The 24,507-nt window shown below is 37.8% G+C and overlaps 1 protein-coding gene across 7 annotated transcripts in view; it reads left to right on the forward strand.

Moving 5' to 3' along the window:
* The first annotated feature begins 625 nt into the window (after positions 1–625).
* The window catches only part of LOC101446990 (zinc finger protein 596-like), a 112,855-nt gene continuing 88,973 nt past the window's right edge, over positions 626–24,507 (forward strand). The window contains exons 1-3 of one of the 7 annotated variants that reach the window (XM_071213556.1): positions 626–778; positions 1,561–1,730; positions 5,744–5,814. The gene's annotated coding sequence lies outside the window, so the exon portion shown is untranslated. The remainder of the gene's footprint in view (positions 779–1,560; positions 1,731–5,743; positions 5,815–24,507) is intronic. The other 6 variants (XM_058292433.2, XM_071213557.1, XR_009184574.2 and 3 more) reach the window with 6 other exon arrangements.

Here is a 24,507-nt window from a genome sequence, read left to right on the forward strand (position 1 = left end):
TTAAGAGGCGATGTTAGTCATGACATTTAACCTATCTCTAATCATTTATGTATCTTTCTTTTTTTATGGGCTAAAAATATCTTATTTCAAAGGCTGTGGCAGAACAAACTAAATTTAAGACTTTTCCATCTCTGGACCTACAAATGAGACATCAACAATTATAAAGCACACAACCCAGTGTCCACATATTCTTCCATCTAGCTGGTCAGAAAATACCTAATTATTAAAATCTTCAGAACATAACCCACTGTCCAAGAGGCTCATGTATTGGAATTCCTTTTCATTCTGGTTAATGTTCACACGTAAAAAGAATACTACTACTACTACTACTGCTACTACTACTACTACTACTACTAACATTGACACCTCACCAATAGATTTATTCAATAACACTCCAATCAATGAAAAAGACCACCATCCTCTTTCAGGGCACTGACAAGTGGGCAGGCGTTAGGGCTCCACCTGGAAAACCAGGCAGCCAAGCACCGGGAGGAGGGGCAGGGTCCCAGGGCAGGGCCAGGCAGGGCACCAGATCTAAGGGCGGCCCCACGGCGGAGCTACGTGATCAGATGGGAAGAGAGCCACCCTTGAACCCTAAGCACTGCCGGGCCGTGTTCCGTCCACCCGGGCTTGGACCGCGGCCCAGGAGAGCCCGAGCTTAGAGCAAGCCCCAGCACCGAGCCGCGGGCGCCGGCTCTGCCCTGAGCCGGGAGCAGGGGAGGCTGGAACCAGGGACGGCGCCTGCGGACCTGGCCTCCCGCCGCCTCCGGAGGGGAGAGTGGGTCTGGGGGCCCAGCGCCCGCCCTCCCTCCAGCCGAGCCGGGGCGGGCGGGACAGCCCCGAGGGGCGGGAGGGTCGCTGTTGCAGGGCCCAGCCGAGGGCGCGACCTCAGCGACCCCTGGCCTCGCGCTCTGCAGGGCGCTCGTCCTCCTCCCTCCGCAGCGTGGACGGAAGGAGCTGGGGCTGCTCGAGCAGCTTCTGAGCCTCCTCCTGGCCGGAGCGCGGCGCCATCCCCACGGCGGGACGAGAAGCCCCGGACAGCTAAGGCGGCGGACTGAGCACGGGCCTCCGTGAAGGCACCTGGCGCCGCCGGGGCTGCGGGAGGACTCGGCCCAGGAAGCGGCGGCGGCGGCGGGAACCGGGGGAGCGGGAGGGAGCGGGGCTTGCGGCAGCCCCGACGGGTCCCGCCTCCTCGCCACGCGGGTCTCGCCCTCCTGGCCAGAGCCAGAGGGAGAAGGGGGAGACCTTTATGTATTTTTCTTAACAATGGAGAAACAATTGAGTTTGTTTTTAGGATTAAATAAGATAAAGGTGACTAGAGAGAATTTTTTAGATTAATGCTTCCCTAAATTGTTAAGCTTACTTTCGTCTACTATTTTGATTTTTGAACTTGAGATAAAGTTAGAAAAATCAATGAGAGAAGTGTTTCCCTGCTTCCCAAGTAGGAGGTCCTGGGTTCAATCCCTGGTATCTACTATAAACAAAACAAACATGAAAAAATCGACTCTCACTGGGGCGCAGATGTAGCTTAGTGGGTGAGCGCCTGTTTCCCTAACACAGGTCCTGGGTTCAATCTGTGGTACCTCTTTAAAAAAATTCCTTGGTGGACTGGTGACGTCATCAACACAGCGACAGAAGTGATTTCCTGAAAAAACTTCCCCAAAGTCTCTGGAGAATGAACAAGACCGGAGGATTCCACAAATGCTGAATTGAAGAAAGAGAAACATCAGGTAGGAAGCTCCCCTCCAGGACCTACCGGTCCTCTTCCCTTCCCTCTCAGCGGGTCCGTGCACAGCTTGGGAGTTCTCCAGAGACAGCCAGCGGCCTGGATCCCTCTCACCCGGGAACAGATTTTAGAGGCCCTCACAGCAGTGCGACAGAACCCCATTCATACCCAGGTACAGAGACAAGCTCATAGAGACCTAGTGCTGAAAACAAGCTGCTGAGGAATGCTGAAAACAGAAAGGCCCCCGTTTTAGGAGGAAGGGGAGTAAAATCGCAGCAGAATGGCTATGGCCTAGTGGTGCAGTCCCTCTGTCCAGATAGTTAGTGTTGGTGGAATTATATATAAATGCAGAATGGACTCTTCTGGGGGTTCTGTGGGTTCCGACTTTCTGGAATGACTCCGTCTGACTCTCAGAGGTAGGATAACCTAGAAGGGAAGAACTTTTTGGGAGAAAAGCCTCACCAAGAAAAATGGAGGGGGAGGGTTGAACTGAACGGCTACTGGATTGGAGAGTCCCAGAAATGAAAAGTGTAACAAAAATTGGGCACCGAGTGAGAAAGAGAATTTAAACAAGTCATAGGAGCTGGGGACAAATATCTGTACAAAAACGACCAGAACAGATCAAGATTCCTGGAGAACGAGGAGAGGAAACAATCTGGCAAGTTATGGCAGGTTGTTATGTTTCAGCTTGTGGGAAAGGAGCATTTACAAGAGGTAGAAACTACGTTAATCTTCAGTTTGCTGATGTAGGGCTTAGCACGAAGGACTCAAGCTAGGGCCCCCAGATTGGTCTGACTCTCAGCCATTGAGAGTTGTGAGCAAAATGTAAAGTACTTAGTCATTTTCAGTTAGTGCCTAAGATCTTGGTGTAGTGTTTGCAGATTATTTTCATGTTGGCTTATAGATGTTCGTGATGCCCGTTTTTCCATGATCATCATTCTCAGTTATCCCAGACAAAAAGAAATCATTTACTGGATCACAAGTGGCTGAGGATATACATTCAAAACCCTTGAGAGAAAACAGTACACTAGGGAGACGCTAATGAGTACTAGAGTGATAAAAGGCCCAACTGCTTACATCATAGTTACCCCCTAAGCCTAGGACCATGATTTCACCCAACTGAAATCACCATGATCAAATCAGGGCCTTGGGGAGGGCCTTACCTGTTTAAACCATGTTGTCTGTTCAATAATTTCATGCAATTGTGTCTTAACTTCCCCAGAAGTGAGAACCCAGGTACAACAGGTGATGTTGGCAATGGCAAAAATTCCTCCTTGTTTCAGCTAATAAGTAACAAGTTTTACAATGCTACTGTCTAAAACAAGTTTAATTTTTAAAAGAAATTTGCATTTCTATACATTCTCTATTTTCACTGGAAATATTAGAATGTTATTTTCCTTAATTTCTGGGATTGAACAGGAGTATTGATTTATATATAAGTGCTTATTTATCTTTAAGCAAACGAGCTCTTTCAGGGAATTTCATGAAATACTTTGGTACTAGCATTCAGAGGTAGGAAAATGTCAGACATCAAACATACAGACACACAAATACAGAGCTTATAGCTTCAGTTAAAACTAATTTAGCCATTTGTCAGACACAAAACAAATAGAGAAAACAAAATTCCTCTGAGTTTACATTTTCTCATATCTCTTTTGTAGAGTCCTTTAATGAAATTTATTTTTCTTGCATTTCTTAGTATATTCTGAGTATTAAATATAGTAGGCATTCCATTTAGATGTTTAGTTTTGGAGCTCCTTTTTTTGACTGATGAGTAATTTTGTCTAATTGGACATTTCCCAAAATGGGCATGGTAATTCCAGATAGTCTTTGGTGAGATCTTGCCATTTTGTTAGATTGATACAGCTTCAAGCCACATTTTTTTAAAGGAGACTTTAGATTATATCAATATTACATAAAAATATAGGGGATTCCCATATATCCCACACTGTCCCCCTACCACACTATCCCACGTTAACAAGATCTTACATTAGTGTGGTACATTTGTTATAATTTATGGACACATATTCAAGCATTGCCACTAACCGTGGATTATAGTTCATAGTGTAGCTTATACTCAGTCATGCACAATTTTGTAAGTTATGACAAAATATTTAATGGCCTGTATCTATCATTGGAAAGTCATTCAGGACAATTCCAGTATCCCCAAAATGCCCCCATATTACACCTATTCCTTCTTCTCCCTCCCAACAGAACCTCCAGTGGCCACTCCCTCCACATCAGTGCTAAAAGTTCTTCCACTGCTAAAATAATAAGTTTATAGTAGAGTAATAGTAAGTCCATTTTAGTACATTGTTCATTCCCCAATCTTGAGGATTTGGGGATGGTGATGCCTACTCTGCCTCTAAGTGAAAGGGGACTTAGATCCCTTGGGACAGACAGATGGAAGTATCTTGCTTCAGTTGCAGACTCTCTCTGTTCTTTGGGATAGGTTTTATCTTTCATCTTCAAATTATTAGGTGTTCTGGGTGAGTCCAATGAACTGGAGAGTAGGTTTTGCAACTCTGCTGACTTTCAGAATGCAATTTCCGTGTGGACAGACCAAAGAGTTAAGTGGCTTGGATATACACCTATCAAGTATAATACTAACTATAGTTTTCAATAGAAGAGGCAGAAGAGCCATGTGTAGGAAAACCATAGATGAGTCCAGCTCTGTCACAATGAAGAGCATAAATTCCAAAGTAAGGCCCATCGTCAGGGTGCCAAACTGAACTGTCTGCCCTGTGTATAGTGAATGGATATGTCTAGAGTCTCAGAAGCCCCACTATCTGAGGCACTATTTACTGTGGCAGTGAGATCCTGCTGAGATGTACATAAGTGTAATCTCTGATGACCTCCTGGCTCATTCTGAAATCTCATAGCTATAAAAACTCATTTGTATTTACCATTGCCCTCTTTGGTCAAGGTCTTTTTCTAGGTTTATTGCTAGTTGGTGTTTGGTAATAATCCCTCAGTGCCAGGGGACCTCATCCTCAGGAGTCCTGTTCTATGCCAGGGGGAGATAGTGTGTTTATATACTGAATTTGAGTTAGAAACCACATTTGAGCAACAAGGAGGCCCTCATGAGGTAACTCTTAGTCAAAATAATATTTATCTATTTCAGAAAATTTTATGAACTCCAAAGGAAACCTCATACTCTTGAAAGAACTTATTCCATATTTTCCACTCCCCTCAATCACTGTCAACCATTAATCATCTTTCTGTCTCTAATGATTTGCCTCTTCTGGATATTACATGTAAATGTAATCTTTTAAAAACACATAGCATGTTTTCAAGTCTTTTCCATGGTATAGCTTATATTAATTCATTCCATTTTATGACTGAACAATATTCCATTGTATGGATATTACACATTTTGCTTATATATTAGGTTATAGAAATTTAGGTTGTTTCTACCTGTTATTGTAAATAATGCTAATATGAACATTTGTACACAATTACTTGAATATCTTTCTTCAGTTTTAGGGGATATCTAACAAGGAAGATAACTGATAGATCATCAGCAAATTCTGTATATATCTTATTGAAGAACTGCGTAAATATTTTTCAAGTGGTTGTACCATTGTACATACCTTCCGCTATGTATAAGGATTCCAGTTTCTCCATGTCTTTATTAACAGTTATTTTAGACTTTCAAAAAAGTATAACTATCTCAGCAGGTTTGAAGTAATGTCATATTTTGGTGTTGATTTCCATATCCCTAATAATTAAAGATGCTGAGCATTATTTCATGTGTTTGTTTTCCAATTGCATATATTCCTTGAAAAAAAATCTATTCAATTACTATGTCCATTTTTAATCAGATTATTTGTCTTTATGTTCAAGGGTAAGGAATTTTAACATATATATACATTTTTAAAAATTAGGCCCTTCTCAGATATATGATTGGAAAGCCTTTTTTCCTTTATGTAGGTTATCTTTTTACTTTTTTGGTAGGGTTTCCTTTGATTAAAATGTTTTTAATTATTGTGAAAAACAATTTGTTTTTATTTCTAGTGATTTTAGTGTCATATCTAAGGATCAATTGCCACATGAAAAGTGATGAAGAATTACTCCTATATTTACTTGTAAGTGTGGTATAGTTTTGCTCTTACATTTACATCTCTGAATGACAATTATTTAAGGTAAAGATCAAAATTCGTGCTTGACATGTGCATATCCATTTTTTCCACCACCATGTGGTGAAGACACTACTTTGCTGAGTGCAAGAACCTGGTACCATATATATATATATACATATATAGGTTTATTTCTGAAGTATCAATTCTATTCTTTTTTTTAGATGTTTACCTTTGTACCAATATCACACTATTTAATAAATGTAAATATGTAATATGTTTTGAAATATAGAATTGCATATCTTCTAGTTTTGTTCTTTTTCAGTATAATTTTATCGATTAAGGTGTCTTTATAATTCCATAATTTCAAGGGTAAGCTCTTACATTTATTTTGTTTAAAAGAAATTGACTTTTTGATATATATTAATAAAGAATAAAATTCATTTGAAGTTTAGAGCAAGTGGTAGTAGGTATAATCACAGAGTTGTGTATTAATGTCCATTATTATTAGAGCATTTTCATTAAGTGGTGAAGAATTTTCTTGTTTGATTCTTTGATTTTTATTATTATATTTATTTTTATAAGTGAGCTATGAGATTTTGATAAGCATTCATTGTATTTCTAAATGTTTCGAGGATAGAATTGCCACCTTAACTATTTTAATCTGACATTCAATTAAATGGCATATCTTACCATTTATTTAGGTCACCTTTATTTCAGCAATATTTTATAGATATTATACAAATCTTGCATATCTTGGTTAAAATTATTCACAGTAATTTTATTATTTTGGTGCCTCTGAAAGTTTTTTTCTTAATTTTCTTTTTGGATCCTCACAATTTGTTTGCCAAAGTACAGTTGACTTATGCATGTTTATCTTTTACCCTGAAACTTTGCTGTATTTATATATTAGCTCTAATAGGTAGGGCATGTATGTGAATAAGTGTAAATAGACATGTGTTTGTGTGGTTGCTATAGGATTTTTCAACTTATAAGATCATATCATCTCAGAAAAGAGATAATTTTACTTCTTGTTCTAAAATATATTTTTATTAGATAGTTGTGAAATTTCAAAACAATCATGAACATGTGTGGAATTCCCATACAACAACCACCCACCCACACACTATATTGTCATGGAACATTTGTTACAAATTATGAGATAATATGAGAATATTACTACTGACTGTGGTCTATACTATTCATTTTGTGTATTTTTCCATTTCTCCTATTATGAACATAGTACCTTTTTTCATTGATAAAAGAATATTACAGTATTGCTGTTAACAATAATCCATAGGTTACATTAATTGTATTTTTCTTGTGCTTCTCTACATTCTTACCACCTTGGAATAGTGATTTTTGTATTTCATGGAAGGACATTTTGTATTTGTACCATTAACCACAGTTCTCAGCCACCTCTGGGTTCACTATGTTATTCAGCCCCTAGATTACTCTAGAGTTCTCTTTCCATTCAAATTTACATCCTGAGACCTACCTTTTTCAGCCTCAATGCCATTTATAGACCAGCTACATTAGTTCTACTCACTATGTATTACCATCAAACCCATTTCCACACAATTACAGTCAAGTTAATTAAAACTTCCACATATATTAAACATCAGTACACCTTTTCAGCCCTCCTCTTATCTCCTTAAAACCTTTATTCAAGGTTTTAACTACAAGCATTTATTCCTCATATTTAATTCATATTAGTGAGACCAGGCAAGATTTGTCCTTTTGTCTCAGGCTTATTTCACTTAAAATAATGTCTTGAAGTTCATCCATGTTATCATATGTGTCCCAATTTCATTTTTTCTTAAAGCAGCCTAAAATTCCATCCTATCTATACACCACATTTTGTTTATCCATTAAATGGTGGATGGACATTTGGGTTGCTACCATGTTTTGGCAACTGTGAACACTGTTGTGCTAATGTCTATTTGCATCACTGTTTTCAGTTCTTCTGAACATATTCCTAGAAGGGGAATTGGTGGATCTTATGGCAAACCTATATTTAGCTTCCTAAGGAACTGCCAAACTGTTTTTCATAGAGGCTGCACCATTTTATAATCCCACCAACAATGAGTGTTCCTGTTTCTCCACATCACTCCATCATTCACCTGTTTTGTAATAATGGCTATTCTATGTGGTGTGAGATGATATCTCATTGTCATTTTGATTTGATTTTCCCTAATAGCTAGTGATAAAGAACATTTTTTCATGTCCTTTTGGCCATTTGTGTTTCCTCTTTGGAGAAATGTCTAAGTCTTCCACTTATTTTTAAAATTGGATGGCTTGCTCTTTTGTTGTTGAGTTGCATGGTCTCTTTAAATAGAATGGAAATCAAACTCTTATTGGATATGTGGTTTCCAAATATTTTTTCCCATTGACTGGGCTGTCTTTTCACTTTCTTGGGAAAGTCCTTTGAATCATGAAAGTGTTTTTAGGTTTGAGGAGGTCCCCTTTCTTCCATTTTCTTTCTTTGCTCATTATTTCAGTGTAAAGTTAAAGAATCCACCTCGTACTACCAGGTGTTGAGGATGTTTTCCTACATTTTCTTGAAGGAACTTTATGGTTCTAGCTCTTATATATAGGTCTTGGTCCATTTTGAGTTAATTTTGGTATAAAGTTTGAGATAGGATACTCTTTCTTTCTTTTGGCAATGGATATCCAGTTCTCCCAGCACAATTACTTGAATAGATTATTCTGCCCCTACTGGGTGGCTTTAACAGCCTTGTCAAAATCACTTGACCATAGATGTGATTGTTTCTGAACCATCCATTTGGTCCCATTTCTGTGTGTCTATGTTCATGCCAGTACCATGCTGGTTTTTTATTGCTCTAGCTGGGTAATATGATTTAAAGTCCAAAGTGAAATTCCTCCATCTTCACTTTGAATTTTTAAGATGTTGCTAGCTGTTGAAGGCTATTTACCTTCCCAAATAAATTTGATAATTGTGTTTTCTGTTTGTTTACAAAATAATGATGGAAGTTTCATCAGGATTGCATTGAATCTGTATATCAATTCGGGTAGAAATTGATATCTTATTAATAATTAGTCTTGTAGACCATGAGCATGGAATGTTCTCCCAATTATTTTGGCCTTTTTTATTTCTTTTAACAACGTATTGTAGTTTTCTGAATACAGGTGCTCTATATCCTTGCTTAAGCTTATTCCTAATTTTTTTTATTCTTTTCTATACTGTTCTAAATGGAATTTTTTTCATGAATTCTAGCTCAGATTATGCATTAGTGCATAGAAACACCACTGATTTTTGCATATTTATCTTGTATTTTGCCATTCTACTGAAATAGTTTATTAGGTCCACCACCTTTGTTATCAATTTTTCAGGACTTTCTAGGTATAAGGTCATATCATCTGTAAAAAGCAAACATTTTACTTTCTTCCCAATTTGGGTGACTTTTTTTCTTTTTCTTGCAGTTTGCTTTAGCTAAAACATCTAGCACTGTAGTGAACAACAGTGGTTTGAAAACATCCTAGTCCCGCTCCTCATCTCACTTGGAAAGTTTTCACGCTTCACCAATGATTACAATATTAGGTTTAGTTTTTTCATATATGGCCTTTATCATGTTGAGAAAGTTTCTTTCAGTTCTATCGTTTGTTTTATTTTTATCAAGAAAGGATGCTTTCCTTTGTCAAATATCTTTTCTACATAAATAGAGAAGATCATGTGATTTTTCTTCTTTGATTATAAATGTGGTGTATTACACTGATTGATTTTCTGGTGTTGGGCCACTCTTGTATGCCTGATATAAAATCCACTTGATAATGAATAGTAATTCTTTTAATGTGTTATTATATTCAGTTAGCAGGTATTTTGTTGAGAATATTTGCATCCATATTCTTTAGGGAAATGGATTTTTAATTTTCTTTTTGTAATATCATTATCTGCCTTTGGTTTTAGGGTGATATTGACTTAATAAAATGAGTTCAGTAGTTTTCCTTGTTTAATTTTTTTTGAAAGAGCTTGAATAGATTTGATATTAAATCTTCTCTGAATATTTGGTAGAACTCGCCTATTGAACCATCTGGTCTAGGGCTTTTCATTTTGGGGAGTTCTTTGATGATAGTTTCTTCCTCTTTATGATTTGTGTGTTTAGGTCTCCTATTTCTTTAAGGTTCACTGTAGTTTGTACATTCCTAGGAAATTTTCCATTTCGTATGCATACTCGTTTGTTGGCACACACTTGTTCACAATATACTCTTTTTTAAACAAATAAATTTTATTAGTACATATTAATAAAGCATAGAATTCACCAAAGTATATAACTAATGGTATTTGGTATAATTTCAGAGATGTGCATTTATCATTTCAATCATTACTAGAGCATTTTCATTACTTTAGTAATAATAATAAATAAATAATTATTTCTGACTATGCAGACTTATTTACTTATTAAGCTCTTTTATTGAGATATATTCACATACCATATGATCTATCCAAAGTGTATAAGCAGTGGCTTTTAGCATAATAACAATGTTGTGCATTCATCATGATAAAAACTTTTATAGCAATTTCATTACTTCAAGCAAAAAGTCTACATCCCTTAGCATTCCTTCTCCAGTCCAACATAATCAAAACTCTAATTTCATCTTTATCAATTTATATATATTTTCATTTTATATAAATGGAATCATAGAATGTTTCACAATATTTTTAGTTCACAGTGGTGCAAGCATCCAGTATATGTCCTCCTACGTATGGCTTGCTTCATTCAAAATAAAGTCCTCTAGGTTCATCCATGTTGTCATATGCTGTATGACTTCATTTTTCTTACAGGTGCATAATATTCCATCATACACCACAGTGTATGGTATTAATACACCCAAGTTTGTTAATCTCTGCATTGGTTGATTGACATCTTGCTTGTTTCCAATTTTGACAATCATGAATAATGTTGCTATGAACATCAGTGTACAGACGTCTGTGTCACTGATCTCAATTCTTCTGGGTACATATCTAGTAATAGTATTTCAGGCTCACTTGGCAAATCTATATTCAAAATCTTTATGAATAGCCAAACAGGTCTCCACAGTTTCTGTACCATTATACATTCTTACCAACAGTGAATAAATTTTCCCATTTATCCATATCTCTTCCAACACTTGTAGTTCTCTCTCTTAATAGTGGCCATTCTGATAGGTGTGAAATGACATCTCATTGTAGTTTTGATTTGCATTTCCCTAATCATTAGTGATGTTGAATATTTTTTTCTTTTTTTGTATTTCTTCTTTGGACAAATGTCTCTTCAGATCTTTAGCCCATATTTTGTTCAGGTCATGTGTTTTATTGTTGAGCTGTAACGTCTCTTTATATATAATGTATATTAAGCCCTTATCAGACATGTAATTGTCAAAAATTTTCCCCATTGAGTTGGCTGGCTTTTTAGCCTTTTGTCAAAATTGTTTGAGGTGTAAAAGCATTTAATTTTGAGGGGGTCTGATTTATATATATTTTTTCTGTTATATCACTGGCTTTGAGTGTAAGGTCTAAGAAACCAACACTTACCAAAAGGCCTTTAAATGGTTCCCTACAGTTTCTTCTAGAAGTTTTGTGGTCCTGGGTTTTATATTTAGGTTTTTGATCAATTTTGAGTTGACTGTAGTCTAAGGAGTGTGGTAAGGGTCCTCTGTCATTCTTTTGGTTATTGATATCCATTTTTTGAAAAGACTGTTTTATCCAGTTAACATGGACTTTGTAGGTTTGTAAAGAATCAGTTCACCATAGAGGTGAGGGTTTATTTCTGGACTCTCAATTCTATTCCACTGAATAATGTGTCTATCTTCATACCATGCTGTTTTGACTACTGTAGATTTGTAATATGTTTCAAGGTCAGGTAGTGAAATTCCTCCCATGTTGTTCTTTTTAGAATGCTTTTGGCTATTTGGGTTCACTCTTCCATCCAAATTTGGTAATTACCTTTAGTATTTCTTTACTGTAAGCTATTGAAATTTTGATTGGTATTGCATTGAATCTATCAATCTCTTTGGGTAGGATTGACATCTTCATAATATTAGGTCCTTCAGTCCATGAGCACAGAATGTCTTTCCCTTTGTTTAGGTCTTCATTAATTTCTTTTAGAAATTTAAAAAAAATTTTCTGCATATAGATCCTATGCTTCTTTGTTTTAATTGATGCCTATGTATTTGAGTATTTTTGTTGCTATTATAAATGGAATATTTCCCTTATTTCTTCCTCAGATCACTTAATACTAGTGTATAAAAATATTACCAATTTTTGCATGTTTATCTTGTATCCTGCCATTTTGTTGAACTTATTTATTTGCTCAAGTAGCTTTACATTAGACATTTCAGAATTTTCTAAATTAGGATCTTGTCATCCACAGAAAGAGTTTTACTTCCTCTTTAGATTCATTTAAATTTTTCTTCCTTAATTCCTTTAGCTAAAACTTCTAGAACCATACTGAATAGCAACATTGACAGTGGCCACTTTTGTCTTATGCCCAATCTTAGAGGGAAATATTTCAAACATTCCCATTGACTTCAATGATGGCTGTGTATTTTACTTATATGCTATTTACCATATTGAGTAATTTTCCTTATATTCCTATCTTTGAATTGTTTTTATCAAGAAATGATGCTAAATTTTGCCAAATGCCTTTTCTGCATCGATTGAAATGATCGTATGTTCTTTTCCTTCAATTTGTTAATGTGGTGCATTAAGTAAATTGGTTTTCTTATGTTGAATAAGCCTTGAATACCAGGAATAATTCCCACTTTGTTTGGATGAACAAATCTTTTTTTATGCCATTGGATTTGATTTGGAAGTATTTGTTGAGAATTTTTTAACATCTATGTTCATTAGAGAAAGTATTCTGTAATTTTCCTTTTTTGTAGTGTCTTTATCTGGCATTGGAATTAAGGTAAGGTTGGCTTCATTAAATATGTTGGGTAATTTTCTCTCCTCTTTAATTTCTTAGATGAGTTTAAATAGGATCATTATTAATTCTTTTCAAAATGCTTGGTAGAATTCATCTGTCCTGCCTTAAATAAGAGGAGGAAATGGCAAAGACAAATGAGTTTATAAGGCTAAGACACTTCAAAAAGAGTTGGGAGGTCATCAGAGGGTTCGTGTTTATGCACGTTTCAGCAGGATCCCAGAGACAGCCAAAGTAGATACAACCCCAGTTACTGGTGCTGTTGAGGGCTACAGAGACACACAGGTTCTACAGTCATGGCAGATGGCTCTGGAATTCAGTGCCTTGTCAATGGGCCTTACTTTAGAATTTGTGCTCCTGGGAGTGATAGACTTGGACTTAGATGTGACCTTTTTATACCTGCCTCTTCTGTCACTTTTACTGAACCTGTGGTTGGTGCTGGGGTTGGTGTATACTCAGAAGACTTGAATCTGTGGACTGGCCATGTCCCAGCTGGGCACTGAGCCTCAGCAGAGTTGTAGCTCTACTCACTGGTTTGTTCAACTTACCCAGGTCAGCTAACAAGGAGGTGAAGATTGTCAGCCAACAAAGAAGGGAACCAAGAGTGCCTACAACTGTAAGCAGGAAAATCACATCCATCAACCACGTGGGATTTAAGCCCACTTTCAATTTAGAGGTGGCATGGACATCACCATCCCAGGGTTCACAGAATGGAGGAATAGAATATGGATTAGAGTGGACTCACTGGTATTCTCCTGTAGAACTACTGTGACTCTAGCAAAGGAAAATTTTTATCACTGATGTGTAGATTGTGACTATGGTAGTTGCTGACAACAGGGAGAGGGAAGAAGAGATGTGATGTGGGGACATTTTTGGGACCTCGAGTTGTCCTAAATGATATTGCAGGGGCAGAGTTTGGACATTATATGTCCTGCCATATCCCACTGAATGTACTGGGGGAGAGTGTAAACTACAATGTAAACTATAATCCATACAGTGCCGCAGTGCTCCAAAATGTATTCACCAAATGCAATGAATGTGCTACAGTGATGGAAAAGGTTGTTAATGTGGGAGGAGTGGGGTATATGGGAACCTCATATTTTTTAATGTAACATTTTTTGTGATCTATGGGTCTTTAAAAAGAGACAATTAAAAAAATTAACAACAACCCAAAAGGCAATGGGGTTTCAAAAATCAAAAACCAGAAACTAAAATGAGTTTTAAAAAAAATTCAGAAGCAAAAAAAAAAAAAAGAAAAAGACATTTCGGCCTTGACCTTTCTTTGTTGAGAGATTTTTGATGATGGATTCAATATTAAAAGGTGATTTGTTTAAGGTCTTGCATTTCATGCAGTGTCAATGTAGGTTGTTTGTGCAGTTTCTAGGAATTTGTCCATTTCATCTAGGTTGTCTAGTTTGTTGGCATGCAGTTTTTTTCAAAAAATCTATTTTTTAAAAATTACTTTTTGAAGCAATTCATATGTATGCTTATGAGTATGTTTACTTCAATGACTTAATTTTTTTTTATTTTTTAAAAGACACATAGATCACACAAAATGATCCTATATACCCCACTCCCCACACTCCCCGCTTCTCCCACATCAACACCTTCTTTCATTAGTATGGTACATTCATTTCATTTGATGAAAACATTTTGGAGCACTACTACGCAGCATGGATTTTAGTTTACATTGTAGTTTATACTCTCTCCCATTCCATTCAGTGGCATATGGCAGGATATATAAAGTCCTGCATCTGTCCCTGCAATATCATTTGGAACAACTCCACATCCCCAAAATGCTGCCTTATCATGCCTCTTTCTTTTCCCTGCCTTCAGCAACTCCCATGGTCACTGTCTCCAAATTTAAGAAATAATTTCTTCCATTGCACAATAATTCTATAGTAGAACATAAGTAAGTCCACTCTAATCCATATTTTATTCCTCCATCCTGAGGATCCTAGGATGGTGATACCCACTCCATCTCTAAATTGAGAGGGGGATTAGATTGCACATGGCTGATGGATATGATTTTCCTGCTTGCATTGTAGACTCTCTCGGTTCCCTGGTGTGGTGGTTGACTGTGGTCACCTCCTTGTTCTTGTTAGCTGACCTGGGTAAGTCCAACAAACTGGAGAGCAGGTTTTGCAAATCCCTTGAAGCTCAAGGCCCAGCTGGCACATGGACAATCCAGAGAATTATGTCTCCAGGGCAAACATAATCCTCAGCACCAACCACAGATTTAGCAGAAGTGACAGAAGAGGCATGTGTAGAGAAGTCACTTCTGAGTCCTACTCCATCACATTCTGGAGCACAAATTCTTAAGTAGGGCCCAAAAAGGCACTGAACTCCGGAGCATCTGCTATGACCATAGGACCTGTGTGTCTCTGTAGCCCTCAGGACCACCAGTAAGTGGGGTTGTATCTACTTTGGCTGTCTATGAGATTCTGCTGAGAAGTAGATAAGTGCATCCTCTCTGATGACCTCTCAACTCATTTTGAAGTCTCTTAGCCATGTAAACTCATTTGTTTTTACTATTTCCTCCTTTTATTCAATTATTTCTAGTTGCATCACCAGCTGGTCCTTGATAGTAATCCCACAGCACCAAGGAGGCTGATTTCCAGGAATCATGTCCCACACTGGGGGGAAATTAATGCATTTATATGCTGAGTTTGGCTTAGAGAGTGGCCACATTTGAGTAATGTGGAGGTTCTGAGGAGGTAACTCTTAGGCACCCTGTAGATCTAGGCCAAGTTGACATTTCAAGTGCACAGACTCATTAGCATAGTCATCAATATCAAGGGCCCACCATTGGACCTTCCTTCTTCACTGGTCTTTGCTGTTGCAATTGGGGTATTGTTGCTGTTTCATTGAGCATGGGACAGAGCTCCCCAGTTGTCATTTGAAACTACCCTCTATGTCATTACCAAAGAACAGACACACATACCTATATACCCTGTATGCATGCCCTGGAGAACTACCTCCCACCCATACATCCCCCATCAATGACACCCCACAACAATGCTCCTCCCTGCCATAGTTGAACACCTCTGTGTTCAAAACTTCTTCAAAAATGAAGCCTAATACATTGCCAAATTATATTATAGGAAAATGAAATAGTAATGATTGGTTTAATGATAGAAATAAAATACATAATAATTTATAAAAACTGAAATAAAGTAAAAAATAAATTGGAGTATTAAAAAACTGAACAATATAGTAAAAAAATTTCTTTTGACATTTTGCCCTTCATCACTTTAATAGGTGTTGTCCTGAATGTACAGTGGCAAGGTAATTTTTTCCATTTCTTCCTCAGTGTCATATCTTTTTTAAAATTATATCTTAAAAAAATTAGGTGACAATAAAGTCATATATAGAATATAGGGACCCCCTTATACTCAACATCCTCTCCCATTTCCCCCTTCCCAGCCATGATCTTTTTACATGGTGAATGTTACATTTGCTACAACTGATATGCAAATATACAAATTATGGTTTACATTATCATTTGCATTTTAGACTATATACTTTTATAAATTTTTGGTGAAATTTATCACAGTCTGTTTCCATCATTGCACAGCCATGAAAAACACTTCCATTGTCCCCCAGTTACCACCTCTTCCATCTATTCTATTCCTCTCAAACCTCCCCTTGTGGCCCACAGTGGCACTCAATCTTCACTGCTTGAAGGAGAATATTCATAGATACTTGCAGCAATGCTGAGGGCTTGACACACTAGTCTATCCTCCCCAATTGGGAGCCAGCCATGCTCTCAGGATTCACCCTCCCCTCTGTTTGAGAACATCATGTATCCCCAGGATGTGGGTACAACATCTTCCTGCTCATTGTGTGGGTCTCCGCCCTCTGATATAACACACTATGACAAGATGAGCACTCATGCACTACCTAGAAACCTGCCCCAGGTGCACCCTGTGCCAGATGCCTCCATCAAGCACTTTAGAAAAGTAACCCTTATTGTATTTTCTAAAGATTTTTCTCAACATTATGGTTTCAACCATATACCTGACAGTCTCCCATTCTTACCTGCTCCCCAGTATTTTCCTGTGATCCTTTTTATTTTTGTGGGGCCAGCTGTAATATCCCCATTTCATTTCTGATTGTATTTATTTCCGTTTCTCTTTTTTCTTTGTTATTCTAGATAGGGGTTTATCAATCTTATTGCTATTCTCAAAGAACCAGCTTTTGCCTTTGTTGATTTTCTCCATTGTCTTTTTTTCTAATTTCATTGATTTCTGCTCTAAACTTTATTATTTACTTCCTTCTGCTTACTTTTGGATTGGTTAGCTGTTGTTTTCTAGTTTTTCCACTTATCCTGTTAGATCATTGATTTTAGCTTTTTTTCTCATTTAATATAGGGTTTTTTGTGCTATGAATTTCCCTCTCAAGACTGCTTCTGCTGTATCCCTTAAGTTTTCACTTGTTTTCATTTTTCTCAATATGTTTACTGATTTCACTTGCAATTTTTTCTTTGACCTACTGATTATTTAGGAATGTGTTGTTTAGCCTCCAAACTTTTGTGAATTTACCTCTTTCTAAATATTGATTTCCAGGTTCATTCCACTATGATCTGAGAAGTTACTTTATAAAATTTGAATCTTTTTATATTTACTGAGAGTTACATTGTGCCCTAACATGTGGTTTATCCTGGAGAAAGATCCATATGCACTTGAGAGGAATGTATAAACTCCTAAATTTTGCTGCAATGTTCTTTATATATCTTTCAGGTCTAACCCTTTTGTCATCTAGTTCAAGTTCTCTGTTTCTTTCCTCTTTCTAGTTGTTCTATCTAGTTATGTGTGTGTTGTGTTGAACTCTCCAATGGTTGTTGTAAAGATGTCTATTTCTCCCTTCAGTTTTGCAGAATTTGTCTTATGTATTTTGGGGTACCCTGATTAGGTGCAATAGATATTTTTGACTATTTTATCTTCCTGATGGATTGTCCATTTTATTAATATATAATGGCCTCCTCTATCTCTTATAACTCTTGCATTTAAAGTCTGTTTTGTCTGATATTAGTATAGCTACCCCTGCTCTTTTTTTGGTTACTATTTGTGTTGAGTATGTTTTTCCAGCCTTTCACTTTTACATGGTTTGTATCTGTGGGTAAAAGATGAGTCTCTTGTAGGCAGAATATGGATGGCTCATATTTTTATCCATTCTGTCATCTTATATCTTTTGATTGGGGAGATTAATCCATTCACATTCAATGATATTATTGTAAATGCATTATTTTTTGGAATAAAAATTTTATAAAATATTTCCCTCATACATTTTTTAAGAAATCATTTTTATTGTTACATTAATAAAGCATGCAATCACCCAATTTGTTTATTATATATTATATACATTTATTACTGTTATTTTAAGAATGAAAATGCTCTAATTATGATTGAAGTGATGAATGCACAACTATATGATAATACCAAAAACCATTGATTGTAAATCCATTATTTACTTCCATCATTTTTTTCTATGGTTTTCATTTGCTGTATCTTGTTTTCATCTGCCTTTTTACTCTTTTGATTATCCTTTCTCCTATTCCTTTTTCTATACACTCCTCAAAGCCCTTCTTTCCAGTCTTGTTCTTTCAGACTCTAAGGCTTCCTGTACTATTTCCTGCAAAGTTGTGTTCTCTTTTTTGAACTCTCAGTTTCTTTGTGAATATTTAATACCTTCACATTTGAAGGAGAATTTTGCTGGATACAAAATTCTCAGTTGGCAGTTTTTCTCTTTCAGTCTCCTAATTGTATCATACCACTGTGTTCTCACCTCCATCATTTATGATGAGAAATCTGCATGAAGTCTTACTGAGAGTCCTGTGTATGTGATGGTTTACTTCTCCCTTGATGTTTCAGGATTTTATCTTTATCTTTGATGTTTGACATTCTGAATAGTATATTTCATAGAATAGGCCTATTTGGATATATTCTGATGGGAGAAAATGCACTTTTTGCACAAGTAAATTCATTTCTTTTGTGAGAGTTGGGAAATTTTCAGCTATTATTTCCTCAAATAGTTTTTCTGCCCCTTTTCCCTTCTCTTCCAATTCTGGAAACCCCCGTTACACATATGTTGTTGCAGTTCATGTTGTCATTCATGTCCCTGAGTCCCTTGCACTTTTCCCATTCTTTTCTTTTTGTTTCTTTCTCTTTTCTGTTTCAACCGTTCTGTCTTCAGTATCATTTATTCATTCTTCTGTTTTATGCCTCTAATGTATTTATTTTATTTTTATATTTTTTAAAAGATACTTATATAGATGTCACATTCTATTAATGAACTATTGTGATTAGTAATTCAAGAAAATGTGGCATTGGTGTGGAGAAAGTGGCCATGGTGGTGGCTGGGGGTAGTGAGTGGGAGGAAGAGATGTGATGTGGGGGCATTTTCGGGACTTGGAGTTGTCCTGAATGGTGCTGCAGGGACAGTTACCGGACATTGTATGTCTTCCCATGGCCCACAGAGTGGACTGTGGGAGAGTGTGGGCTATGGTGTGGACCACTGACCATGAGATGCAGTGGTTTTCAGAGATGTATTCACCAAATGCAATGAAAGTCTCATTATGATGGAGGAGGTTGTTGTTATGGGGGGAGGAGTGGGGTGAGGGGTGTGGGGGGTATATGGGAACCTCATATTTTTTGAATGTAACATTAAAAAAATAAAGACAAAAATATATGGTTAAAAAATAAGTAAATAAAGGGGATTCCCATATGCCCTGTCCCCCTCACCTCACACATTAACAACATCCTTCATTAGTAAGGTACATTCATTGCGATTGATGAGCACATTTTGGATCATTGCCACTAAGTGTATATTAAAGTTTACATTGTAGTTTCCACTCTCTCCCACACAGTTCTGTAGGTTATGACAAGATTTATAATGACCTATATCTGTTGTTATAGTGTCACTAAGGACAATTCCAAAATCCCCATAATACTGCCATATTACTCCTGTTTTTCCCTCTCCCTGCCCTCAGAACCACCAATGGCCACTGCCTCCATATCATTGACATATTTTCTTCCATTGCTAGAATCACATTAAGTCTACAATAGAATACTAGTAAGTCTATTTTAGTCCATAGTTCATTCCCCAATCTTGAGGATTCTGAGATTGTGATGTTCTCTCCACCTCTAATTGAGAAGGGGCTGTAATTCCATAGTGCTAATGGTTGGGCCTCTCTTGCTTGCAACTCTAGACTCTCTCAGTTCTTGGTTATGGTAGTTGTCCATCTTCACCTTGTTAGTTGTCCAGAGTGAGACCAGGGAACTGGAGAATAGATGTTCCAACTTTAAATACATTCAGGGTCTAGCTGACACATTGACAGCCCAAAAATTTAAGTTTCTTGGACATATACACATACCAACTCTAGTACTAATTATATGTTTAGATAGAAGGACAGAAGAGCCATATGTATAGAAAACACAACTGAATTGAACTCTGTCACATTGGGGAGCATAAATTCCAAATTAGGGCCCACTGGCAAGGCACAAAACTCCTGAGTTGTCTGCCCTACCTATAGTTTCTGGATGTTTCCAGAGCCCTCAGGAGCCCTGCTATTTGGAGTATACGTTGGCAGTCAAAGAGATCCTGCTGAGACATGCATAAGCATAACCTAAGGAATGACCTCTCAACTCACTTTGAAGTCTCTTAACCATATAAACTTATTTGTCTTTACCTTTACTCCATTTTGGTCAAAGTCTAATTTTCAGTTGCATTTTTAGTTGGGGCTTGGTACTAATCTCTTCATGCCAGGTAGTCTCATCCCTGGAGGTCATATCTCATTCCAGGAGGAAGGTAATGTATTTATATGCTGAGTTTGTCTTAGAGAAGGGTCACATTTAAGTAACAAGGAGTTTCTCAGAAGGTAATGCTTTGGCACCCTGTAATACAAGGCTATGTTTCAGTTTCAAAACTAAAGGTTCATAAGTACAGTCATCAATACAGTCCCATCAATCATCATCCTCCTTCACTAGTCTCTGCTCCTGTACTTGGGGGATTCTTGCTGTTCCATTAAAAAATGTGGCAGAGCTCCCAAGGACTGGAATTTGATATTCTTTTGGTAATTGTGTGAAACTCAACCCAGTGTGACAGTGTGCCATGAATATTTGAATATATTTATAGGCCTTATAGATATGCAACAGGTTAATTTCCTCCTGTGTATCCACCATCATTGACTCTCCACACCAATGATCCTCTCCTGTCATAGATGCAACTCTTATGTGATTCAAAACTTCTTCAAATGTCAAGCCAAGAAAATAAATACAATCAATAAGAAAATGAAATAATACTTTTGAAGATGTATATATATGTAAAATTTTAAAATGTATATATAAAAAGTAATGAAAAAAATAAAAAACTTTTCTGACATGTCTTTCAACAATGTAAAATCTGTTGTCTTGTATGTACAGTGATATTTTCTTCCTTTTATTCACCCAGAAGTTATATTTTTCATTTTGTCTTCAAAGAAGCTTTAGTTTACAAAAAAAGTCACTTAAACAATATAGGGGATTCCCATATATCCATCATCCTCCCTCTTTTCCCCCTTCCCATATAAATAACATTTTACATGAGGATGGTATGTTTGTTATAGTTGATGCACAAATATTGAAGCATAGTTGCTAAACACCCTTAATGATTTACATTTTGTTTATATATTGGACCATACACTTTTATAAAGTTTGATGAAATTTAAAGTGGCCTGTATTCATCATTGCAAGATCATGTATTATAATTCCATCACCCTAAAAATTCCTCATGTTCCATCTATTCTTTTTTTTTTTAATTAATTTATTTATTTCTCTCCCCTTCCCCTCCCCCACCCCGGTTGTCTGTTCTCTGTGTCTATTTGCTGTGTCTTCTTTGTCTGCTTCTATTGTTATCAGCGGCACGGGAATCTGTGTTTCTTTTTGTTGCGTCATCTTGCTGTGTCAGCTCTCCGTGTGTGTGGCACCATTCCTGGGCAGGCAGCTCTTTCTTTCACGCTGGGCAGCTCTCCTTATGGGGCGCACTCCTAGCGCATGGGCTCCCCTACGCGGGACACCCGTGCATGGCAGGGCACTCCTTGCGTGCATCAGCACTCTGCGTGGGCCAGCTCTACACAGGTCAAGGAGGCCCGGGGTTTGCACCGCAGACCTCCCATGTGGTAGACAGATGCCCTAACCACTGGGCCAACTCTGCCGCCTGTTCCATCTGTTCTTTTCCTTCATCCCCTTCCCCTCAGTACCTATGGCAACCACCAAGCCTCACTCCTTAAAGACAGAGTCATAGTTACTTGCAACAAAATTGAGGGCTTGACATACTGATCTCTCCTCTCCTGTTAGGTATGGCCTATGCTCTCTAGATACTCTCACCCCTCTATTTGACAACACAAGTTTCACAGGATGGCAGTCCCACACCTTCCTGCTCATTATGTGTGTCTCCACCCACTGATCTGAACCACAATGACAAGATGAACATTCACACATTCCCAGGAGGTCTGCCCCAAGTGAACCCTGACCCAAATGTCCCCCACATCCAACACCCTAAACCAATAACCTTCCCCAGCCATATTTGCCAAAGATACATTCCCAACATTGTAGTTTCAACCACATACTGCAAATCCCCAGAGTTTACCAGCTTCCTCCCCAACCATCCCCCAGTTCTATAGAGAGCCCAATCCACCCCACATTCCCTGCTCACAAACCAGCACTGCCCAATCCAATATGATCACTGCTCCACTAGTCATGCAGGACTACTGCACAACTATACCTTCTACCTTATATATTTTGCCTTGAAAAGCATTGACTCACAAACATTTTCTCCCTGTCTCCTGTAAACCTCTCTTCCAGACTGTAGCTCTGTGAGTGTGCTCGCTTTGCTTAATTCTTTTCAGTGAGATAATGTAATGTTTGTCCTTTAGTGCCAGGCTTGCTTCACTCAACATAAGTTCTTCAAGAGTTATCCATTTTTTCCCATCTTTTAAAGCTACATTCCTTCTTTTTTCTTTTTTTTCCTTTCCTACCCTGCTGTTTTTGCTGTCTGTGACTATTCACTTTGTGATCTTCTGTATCTATTTCTTTTTCAGTCTTCTAATCTTTCTCCTCTAGGATTCACTGGGATTTGATCCTGTGGACCTCTGATGTGGAAAGAGAGTCCCTGTCAATTGCACCACCTCAGATCCTGGTCCCTTCTGTGCTTCACCTTGACTCTCCCCTTCATCTCTCTTTTGTTGTGTCATCATCTTGCTGTGTGACTCATTTGCATGGGCACTGGCTCACCATGTGGGCACTTGGCTTGCTGCATGCACACTTGGCTCACCAGTGGACACTGGCTTACTGCACAGGCCCTGGCTTGGCATGTGGGCATTCACACAAGCACTCACCTCAGCACATGGACACTCAACTCACCATGTAGGCACTCAGTTCACATGTGGACACTTGACTTACCATGAAGGCACTTGTGTGGGCACTTTGCTCACTGTATGGGCCCTCAGCTTGCCACACAGGCATAAGCAGGGGCACTTGGCTCACCATGTGGGCATTTGTCTGACTGCGCAGACACTCAGTTTGCCACGCAGGCACTGTCTCACTGTGCAGGCATGCTTTCTCTTCTTTTTTTGCCAGGAGACCCTAGGGATCAAACCCCTGACCTCCCATACGGTAGGCAGATGCCCTGCCACTTGAGCCACATCTGCTTCCCTACATTCCTTCTTACATCTAAGTAATATTTCATTGTATGTATGTGTATACCACAATTTGTTAATCCATTTGTCTGTTGATGGACATTTGGGTGGTTTCCACTTTTGGCAATAATCAATGATCCCTCTCTGAACATTGGTGTGCAGATGTGTTTGTGTTCCTGCTTTCAGTTCTTCTGGATATATGCCCAGCAGTGGGATTGCTGGATCATATGGCTGTTCTATAGTTAGCTTCCTGAGGAAATGCTAAACTGTCCTCCATAATGGCTGCACCATTCTACATTCCCAACAGCAGTGGATAAAATAAAGGTTCCCACATCCTCTCAAACAATTGTAGTCCTCTGGATTTTTTCAGAGCCACCAGTCTAATGGGTGTAAGTTGATATCTTATTATAGTCTTGACTTGCATTTTCCTAATAGCTAGTGATGTTGAGCATGTTTTCATGTGCTTTTTAGCAATTTGGATTTCTTCTTTGGAGAAGTGTCTATTCAGATCACTTGCTCTTTTTTTAAATGGGTTGTCTTTTTATTTTTGAGGTGTAGGGTTTCTTTATATATGCTGGATATTATGATCCTATTAGATATTTGGTTACCAAATATTTTCTTCCATTGAGTAGGCAGCCTTTTTACTTTTTTGACAGACTCCTTCTAGGTACGAAACTTTTTAATTTTGAAGAGGTCCCATTTATCTATTTTTTCTTTTGTTGCTTTGGTTGTAAAGTTCATGAAACCATTTCTTAATACAAGATCCTTTAGATGCTTCCCTATATTATCTTCCAAGATCTTTATGGTCTTGGCTCTTATATTTAGATCTTTGATCCATCCTGAGTTATTTTTTGCATAAGGTGTGAGATGGTGTTCCTCTCTTTATCTTATGGAAATGGATGTCCAGTTTTCCAAGCACCATTTGGTGAAGAGGCCATTATCTCTAGTTGAATGGGCTTGGTGGCATTGTCAAATATCATTTGACTGTATATGTGAGGATCTGTATCAGAACTCTCAGTCAGGTTCCATTGGTAAGTATGTCTATCCTTGTGACAATACCATTCAGTTTTGACCACTGTAGCTTTGTAGTATGTTTTTAATTCC

The sequence above is a fragment of the Dasypus novemcinctus genome (assembly GCF_030445035.2).
Source record: "Dasypus novemcinctus isolate mDasNov1 chromosome 12 unlocalized genomic scaffold, mDasNov1.1.hap2 SUPER_12_unloc_1, whole genome shotgun sequence".
NCBI classification, from domain to species: Eukaryota; Metazoa; Chordata; class Mammalia; order Cingulata; family Dasypodidae; genus Dasypus; species Dasypus novemcinctus.